This window comes from Rhipicephalus sanguineus, chromosome 3 (assembly GCF_013339695.2).
Source record: "Rhipicephalus sanguineus isolate Rsan-2018 chromosome 3, BIME_Rsan_1.4, whole genome shotgun sequence".
NCBI lineage: Eukaryota > Metazoa > Arthropoda > Arachnida > Ixodida > Ixodidae > Rhipicephalus > Rhipicephalus sanguineus.
This window is the reverse complement of record NC_051178.1, coordinates 172,584,086-172,592,964: the sequence shown is the minus strand read 5'-3', so window position 1 is coordinate 172,592,964 and position 8,879 is coordinate 172,584,086. Positions and strand designations below refer to the sequence as shown.

General features: G+C 46.3%; 1 protein-coding gene across 1 annotated transcript in view; it reads right to left on the bottom strand.

Moving 5' to 3' along the window:
* The window catches only part of LOC119387675 (tissue alpha-L-fucosidase), a 10,155-nt gene extending 9,041 nt beyond the window's left edge, over positions 1 to 1,114 (bottom strand). The window contains exon 1 of the mRNA XM_037655137.2: positions 1,002 to 1,114. The gene's annotated coding sequence lies outside the window, so the exon portion shown is untranslated. The remainder of the gene's footprint in view (positions 1 to 1,001) is intronic.
* Between the last annotated feature and the right edge of the window lie 7,765 nt (positions 1,115 to 8,879).

Genomic DNA, 8,879 nt, shown 5'->3' with positions numbered 1-8,879 from the left:
CCTCAACGTACAAGTTTCAATGTTATGTACGAGGTTGCTTTTCAAATGGTGCGTGTGTGCTTCGGTGCCAGCTGCATCTGAATAATCATCACGCTAGCTAACTACACTTGTTGTCAATGACATTAGCTAACTTAAGCTGATCAAGCATTAATGAGATCGCGGACAAAATTTGCGCGACAATGTTTCCAATATACCCGCGAATCCCGGCCGTGGCGGCTGCATTTCGATGGATGTGGAATGTTTGAGGCCCGTGCACTTAGATTTAGGCGCACGTTAAAAAACGCCAGAGGGTCGAAATTTCCTAAGCCCTCCACTACGGCGTCCTTCATAATCGTATCGTGTTTTTGGAACGTAATATCCCCGACAATTATTATTATTGTAATGTTTCCAATACAATTAACTAACAGTATTTCAATACTGAACTTCTTTAAGAATTAGGGACCTCAGGGAGCAGGTTTTCATTCTAAAATCGAAGTAAAGTAGTCCTTAAGGAGTAACCATTTGCTTTAAAGACTGAACACATATGTGCCCAGTTTCGAGAAGTGCGGAGTCAAAATTTACCTCACTGATGCGGTTCTTTAACGTGCTCCAAAACATGATACAAGAGTGTACTGACCAGGCTCGTAGCCAGAAATTTTTTTTTTTTTTTTTGGGGGGGGGGGCACTTGCTGAAGGCTGTGACTATTTGAGGAAGCACCAATTTCGGGGGGGGGGGGGGCAGCCCCCAGCACCCCCCCCCCCCCCCCCCCGGTTACGGGCCTGGTACTGACATTACGCGTGAGCACTAATGCGACCGCTGCGGGTGGCAATCGAAACCGTGACGTCCCCTCGCTATGCACTAGAACGTGACAGGTGAGCCTTCGGTTCTGTGGTGCCGAACTTCTGTGTTGCTTAAAGATTGCCAATACTCAGGCATTGGGAGTGTTAACAGGCTCGTCTGTAGGAACGAGAGAAAAGGCAAACACAGCATAAACACATCATGCGCAATGCGTCATGTATACCTCTGACAGCGGCCCTGAGTCCCAGCACAATGTAGAGCACGACGAAGACTTGCACGGCGACCAAGCAAATCCAAAGCCGCGACGCCTTTGACAAACGTATGTCCGGCCAGTGGTAGTGTCTGCGGTCGAGAGTGACAGGCAGCAGGTCGGTGTCGTTAAAACCAGACACTTTTTTTTTGTATTAACCCCTGGTTCCCAGTGACGTTACTTTAGCTGCAGGATGATATTTTTTTTTGTGGGCCAACAAAAAAAGAAAGGGTAAGGTAAGAGGACAAGGACAATATGTATACAACTAAAGAATGACCTTGCCTTCTTGCCTTGAGATATAGACGTAACTATATAAAATCGTTCGAGCGGAACGATCGGTGCCAATGTCGAGGCGAGACTCTCCTTTGTTTCGTTTCCAGTTTCGTAATATCTTGTTGCGAGAAATGCCGGATAGTCACGCATGCTTGCTTCTTATGCACGAACTTGAACCTTTGCGAATTTTGCTTCTGAATGGCTAACGCCATATTGGGCGCGCTTAAGAGCTACAGGGTGTTTGTCAAGAGGAAAAAACAAACAAACAAACGCGCACTTTCGTCTGAGCAAGTTAATTGTTCTATCGGTGATTGTACTAGCGGTTAAAATTTAGTGAAGATCGTCGAATCAACTGTAGCAGTTAGAGACAATCAAGACGGTGGGCAATGCTTCGAAATTGCCGAACCTGCATTGTCATTGCGATGAATACGAAGTTACGTTTACACCTGTTGCACGTAAGAATGTTATGTTATTGTATTTGCATTAAGACGAGTAGTGTTGCGCATAAGACGGGGCAAATTAAAGTACACGATGACAAACACAGACTACTAATCGCCTTAATGCAGTACCAACAAGCCCTTAAGACTACTTAAGACTACTAGTCTTACTGTAGAAGGAACAACTCCATGCGGAAACAGATTTTGTATTTGCAACACACACGAAACAAACTCTGGTCGTGTGAAAATTACAGCATATGTGTCGTGTCGATGTTGACAAGCACGATATTTGTGAAACGCTTGGAGAGCACTGTAGCGTCAAGGAGGCGAGTCAGCGTTGGGATTGTTTGACGACAAAGGAGCTCTATGCTGTGTTCAGTACCAGGTGCATGAACGGAAATTGCAAGAGAACACGACGTCGAGTGTCGAGTTCAAGGGCTCTTGGAATAACAAGTCACCCACAGTAAAGATACGGGAAAATGTTTTTGTCATCGCAGTGGACGTAATAAACACGTTGCGACACCTGTTTCGCCGTGCGTGTGACTTCAATGTACTTTGTCTGATTCGTCCAAACATCCGTTAATTAGAACAGTATTGACGCTTTGTTGATGACGCACGAACCAGAACTCTGTGACGCCGATAACACTTACAGTATGACGTAGCAAGTAAGGAAGCGTAATTGTCGTGTGATGGAACATACATAGCACGAATATAATGCAACTAGGGCAGGAACACCATGGACCCGCATTCGCAGAAAAGCCTTCTGCAGGCTCCTGGAATCGCTTGCAGCGCTTTCATTACTCCACTCGAGCTCTCTGGGAGATGCTATTTGGATTGCAGAATTTAACAGATTTCTAAATGCGCCGAGCGTTCGCCATTGGTTGAGTGGACACTCAACGGCCATTCGTTGCGACGTCCTGAGAGCAATGTCGGTGATGGCGACTGCCCCGCAAGTAAAAACAATCAAACAGCAAGCTACACGTGTTGGTATATAAGCTGTCACCTACACATTCGCGAGCTTTCCGGCAAATTAAATAACAGGTGGTGATGGGCGATTTGTGGGCTAACGCAGAAAGTGACAGGGGATTGTGCTTAGGAAAAACACCAACTCCTGCAACCCATAACGGAGCTCGGAGCACAGCGCAGCGTCGTGGAGGTGAGGAAGAAGGGCAGTGAAATATACAAGAGCGGAAGGGAGAGACTTCCTGGAGATGCGCACCCAAACCAAATTCTGATCATTAGTTGCCGCCCACCCTGCGATGTATTTTTCGGAAGGGTACAATGACGCCATTTTATTCAATTGCAGTGGAATCATAGCTCCGTGCAATGCTTCTCAAACCTGCGGAGACAGTGGCTTGAGGTTAGGAAGTACGCCTACTTCTGCAACTCATGGTATTAGAGCGGAAACGATGAGGACACTTTCTCGAGATGTGAGTACTCACAACACCGAGCGCCGGACCGGAGTATACCTCTATACGCATTAGAAAAACCGGTAGATACTCGGCGGCACTGAGAATCGTGCGAAGTATACCTCCCGCATTGGAGGAGGACGCGGCATACCGCTTGTCGGCCGTCGTGAACATAACGTAGGGTGCTCGAATAATTAGTCGAGAGAGGGGGAAGTGGCCGAAGTCCGCCTTCGGTGGTGCCATTAACTTGTGGTTCGTGCGCACCAACGGCACTGTAAAAATATCCGAAGGTCAATTTTACTCTTTCTTTCTATATCTCTATTTCGTTACCCAAATCTTCAGCATGTATCGCAGTAAATAAATGACGCGATAAGGCAACGGTAAATGCTTTTGCTGAACGGAGAAAAATCTCGCGTTACCGGGCATGATCGATGTAAGTCACGTAAGCATGTATCGATGCTGTTCTCGAAAGCGGCGAGTCGGGCTTGTTTTATCCGTCCCGCCTGTTGGCCAATCGTATTTAGAGATCACGTCAAAGCCGATCCATCTGAGTCGACTTCATCTAAGTCGTGAAATCGAAGCAAGAATGCAGTGCAGAGTCATTAGTCAATGGCGACAGCGGAAAGCAACGGCCAAATTTGGGTTTCGATGCTGCGAACGGCAAGATAAAAGGAGCCGTCTCCAGGCCTGTCAAACACGTATACTTTGACATTGCGGCGTTTGACAATGATAGATACAGATGCGAGATAACAAAAGCGTTAGGTACTGGAGAAGCAGGTACAAGATGATGCTAGCCGATTAACTGCATCCGATGCAGTGCGCTCACCCTTTATATATTAAGATACCTCGATCGACTCGGTTACAGTACACGGTGTTTGCCATTTTGGTGTATTGAATCCTTTGAATAATCTTCACTTCAATTAATTTTTCCAACAACACGCAACATCTTTTTTTCATTACGTCCGCATTCATTATGCTGACGTAACACATTGCCACCTCGAACATTCTATATAGCTTGGGTTGGATTAGTCTAAAAATTGCTGCATAATACATCCATTTTTCTCGAAAATCTTTGACATTTGCTTCTTCGAAACAGCGCCCACTAAAATTAAGTCGCTAGGAACGCACGTCTTATTGTAAGGAAGAAGTTTCACTGTATATATATAGGTGTGTGTACATACGTCTGAAAGCAACAGTTCGGGTAGAGTTCTATGTAGCACTCAAGTACGTCTGTGTCTGTCGGATGCGGCCCGCCAGACGTTGCAGGTGAAGCTCGGAAGTGGCGCGCTGATCGGATATTGCGCGCAACGTGGCAGATGGGAGCGCGCCGGAAACAGCTTGTGCAACGTAGTCTTATCTCGGGACGCAGGTTCTGTAGGACCATCGGGAACGGTGTTCTTCAAGGTATACTCGAAAGCAGAGTCGACAAAGTTGCTGGCGATTAGCAGAGTGTTTGCTGTGTGGCAGGCATGACGCTCTTTTAAAGTTTCTTTCTGACATGACCGTTCTCAGTGACTATGGCTCAGAAATCACCAAAAGAGTGTCGAAATTCCGCGATCCCATTATGACTAGATTTCATTCATCATTGTAGAGTGATGCTTTATGGTAAATGACGCGAAGTTTCCATATACAACGGATAGCATGGTTCGAATTTCCGGCTAATGTTCATGCTTTCTGAGCACTGCTTACAGTGGCCGCGCCGCAAACAGTGCTATAGATTACCTTCAGTATCACTATATCGAATCTTTATGCTGGACCGAAGAACTTCTCGTTTACGATGGCTGAAGCGTACGCTGCCGTAAGGGATGAACACATTTTCTTTCATCCTCGGAACGGATATTCATGAAAAGGTTTGCGGTGACAGCAGAGCTACTGAATGTTTGACGCCGTGCTACACGTAGGCTTCAAGCGGTAATGCTATGCTGCGTGTAAATCCCGAACCTGGTAGCGCTTATTACCACAGTATTGCGAATTCGCTGTTATTGTTTATTTCTTTGTACGTTAATCGTTACGATTGTTCCATATATAGCGACTGCGAGTGCTGCGATGGAGTGCGAAATGGAACTTCTTTGTGGCCGATACCACACGGGAGGAGAGTGGCGGTGGTGAAGATAATATTGCGATAGCAATTATGAGGACACTGGAGGCGCACTTTTGCCGTCGCCGTCATGTTCTATATAATGTCCAAATCGATAACATAGCCCCACGCGTCATATGTTCTATGTGCAGCGTTCAGTGATGAAACGCACCGGCCGGCGCCGTCGGGTGAAGGAACATGAAGGGGTGTCGGTGAGGGGGAGGGCTGCGTCGCTTCGGCAGCAACTGCGAATTTTGATCGAAAGGGCGCTGGCACACGCGCTATCTCTACAGACGAAAAACCGATTTGCTTACTGGAGCAGCTGGTTTCCCTCACGCAAACAATATGTAGAACTACGCCGGATCGGATCCTAGAGTTTGCTGCTAGCTTCGCATAACATTCCAATTTGTTGTGATCGCATTCATTGCTTCGTTCTTGCGGCGAAACTGTGACTTTCTTTCAGAAATCTGCGAATGCTCTACTGTCGAAATCAGTAGGGATTCTTACTTCCAGGCCTCTTGAATAGACGCGGTGATCTCTCCGGGGAGTTTCTTGGGCGGCGCTGTGGCTTGCTTCTTGAGCGCTCGCTTGGTCTTGTCGCGTTCTGAGCCCTTGGACGCCACGACTGCGCCAGGCGGCGGCAATCGCGGCGAACCGTCAGTCGCGAGCTCCCCGCCATGCTGCGGTCTTGACTTTGCGACCGTACGCTCCCTGACAGAGGAGTGGCCGGACACGTGCTTGGGCACCTGTTCTCCCGATCCTTCCATTGCGTGGTGCCTGGAACAAGACATATCCACGAAGATGGCCTTTCTAGAAGGCTTAAAAAACACGCGATCCCTCTGCCGCGAAGCAATGTTACTATTGACACCAAGAGATAATAATAATACTAGCAGCAACCAGCCCTGCTTGATCGGGCCAGCCGGATAGCACCAGCAAACTGGGCCCTGGACTGAGGGCTCCACCCTCAGTCCAGGGCCCACACAAGCAAAACGAAAAGTAATGTTTTCTACCACTACTACTACTACCAAAAATGGCGTGATGCAACTATACTACTGATTCACCTAAACGACACCTTTCTGTGAGGTTCGAGTAACCGGATGTGAGCTAAAAAAACGGCAGGAAGTGGAAGATGGAAGCTTGCGATGAAAAATTCCGTAAACAGGGGGTGGGTGCTCGAGCCGACGTTTCGACAAGTGGACTTGTCTTCTTGTCTTCAGTTCCAGCGTTGAAGAAGACAAGTCCACTAACCACTTGCCGAAACGTCGGCTCGAGCACCCACCCCCTGTTTACAGATTTTTTTATCAGATGTGTGCTAAGATTTCCTGTAAAAATAATAAATAGCGGGGTTTTACCTGCCAAAGCCACAATGTGGTTATGAAACTGAAACACACTGTGGTCGTGGACTCCGAATTTATTTTGAGCTCCTGACATTCTTTTAACGTGCGCTTAAGTCAAAGTACACGGGGGGTGCTTTTGCATTTCGCCCCCATCGAAATGAGGCCGTGGCATGGCTGGGAATTGAACCCGCGTCCTGCAGCTTAGCAGCGCAAAGCCTTGACTACTGAGGTACCATGGCGGGTTCTTTCTTCGAGAGTAGATATCATCGTCAGCCTACTTTTCACGTTGATTATACTACAGTACGAGGACTTCCTACAGCAATCTTCATTTCTACCCTGTATTGTGCTAGCTGATATCGTATTCTAATTTCATCAGACAGTGTAGCGTTCCTGCAGTGCTGTTCCCTTTCCTTGGTACCCGTCTTGTAACTCTAATAAGCAAACGGCTACCTCCCTTATGCATGACATGTCCTTCCCGGTTGATTATTAATTAATTAATTACCCCTTTTACTAGCAAGCAACATATTGAGTAACCCCGTTCGCACCACTGTCTTTCTGTCCCCTAAATATTTCTTTGTCCCATCGCACCTTGCGCGGTTCTTAACTATTTCTCAAGCTTCTCGGTTAACCTTCAAATTTCTGCCGCACACATTAATACCGGTAAAATGCAATAACTACGCAATGGTTGATGGCAGTTGAGTTGCTTTACTATATGGGACTAGAGCGGTCCTGGTTAATAGGGTTGAAGGATCTCAATACAGCCGCGAGGTCACTACTGTTTAATTTTGTTGAGTGTGTCCAGTCCCAACCAACTCTATACTTCCGGTCTAGATGCCTGGGAGAGGAAACCCATAAACTGTTCTGCACGGTGTTGCACACGGCACTATACACGCATGTTACGAACTATGCGTAGTGGTTCAGGCGTTAATGATATAAGATCATTATAGTGAGAAACTTCAGACGTCAGCTAAAGATGTTGATGTACACAGTAGATGCGCAATCGCGCTGAAACGACTGGTAGGCGGTGTTCCGCCCGCTTAGACCCTTTCACCGCATGCGCAGATCACGCTTTCGACGCCATGTCAATGTCTGTTTGCCACGTGCATTTGCGTAAGGGCTGTTGGTTAAGGAAGACAGCTGCTGCAGCCGCAGATGTTATGAGGGCGTACAGGTTCATAGCAACTGCCGGCAATACGGCGGGCCATTTCGGTTCCAAGCATAAAGCATGCATCGAATAGCGCGTTGAAATGAAAAAGTTTCGTTTTATTTTTTGCTTTGCTTAGCAATAACACAGCCTTCTATGGGCAACAATAAAAGGGAGAGTAGGTGTTCACAGGTGAATGAACTACTGTGATAGAAGTACGCCGTTAACGATGAATCAGATCTATTATTTTTACCAGGAGCGTCGCCAGTATTTTTTTTCGGGTGGGGTTCAACTAACCTTTATGTTTGGTCACGCGTGTGTTTGTATGTATGCGTCTATATATACACAAGCAAAATTAAAAAAAAAATCGGGGTTGGTTTTCTTTTAGCTCGTTGCCACACTTTTTTTCTTAACGATCACGTTACATGAAGAGAAGAGCAACTCGAGAGGCCTGTAGGACTGTCTTCTCTGGAACGGCTTCACGAGATCTTACACTCGCACCACCGCAAAAGACAGTATGCAAGCATCTACTCACAAAATGAGGCCCATACGCGTGCTCTAGAACCTACGGAATTCTATTTTCTGGAATTGTCGGTTCTATTTTTTATCACTACGTGGAGTGACATGTCTTTTATTTCTTTCAGTGTAAAGCTTCTCACTCTATCTCTAAACGCTGTGTGTGTGCGTGTGTGTACGTTATTGTTTGTGTGCGTGCCATGTTCGTCTTTCTCCCCGCAAACAGTTGCGCTGCACTGTCATCAGAATTCTTGCCAACTATAGCCCACCAACTCTCTCTAAAACAGTAACCCAATAGCAATAAACCTGGCTTCAATGAAAACACGTTATGCCGAAAAAAATTATCGCAGCCTGGCACTACTGGTGCCAAGCCTGAGGGGAGAGCGCAGCTGGGTGGCCTTCCTCGTTTTCTCTTTCTTTTTTCTTCTCTTTCTTTCTTTCTGGTTCTTGTATCTTTTTTTCTTGTATCTGTTTCCTTTTATTTATTTATTTCTCTATTTATTTATTTCCCTCTCTTTCTATCTTTATTTCTCTTTCTTCCCTTTCTATCTTTATCTGCTTCATTGTCTCTCTTTCTTTGATTCTGTGTATTTGTCTCTTTTTTCTATCTCGTTTTCTTATCTTTCTATGTCTTTCTGTCTTTATATCTTTGTATGTA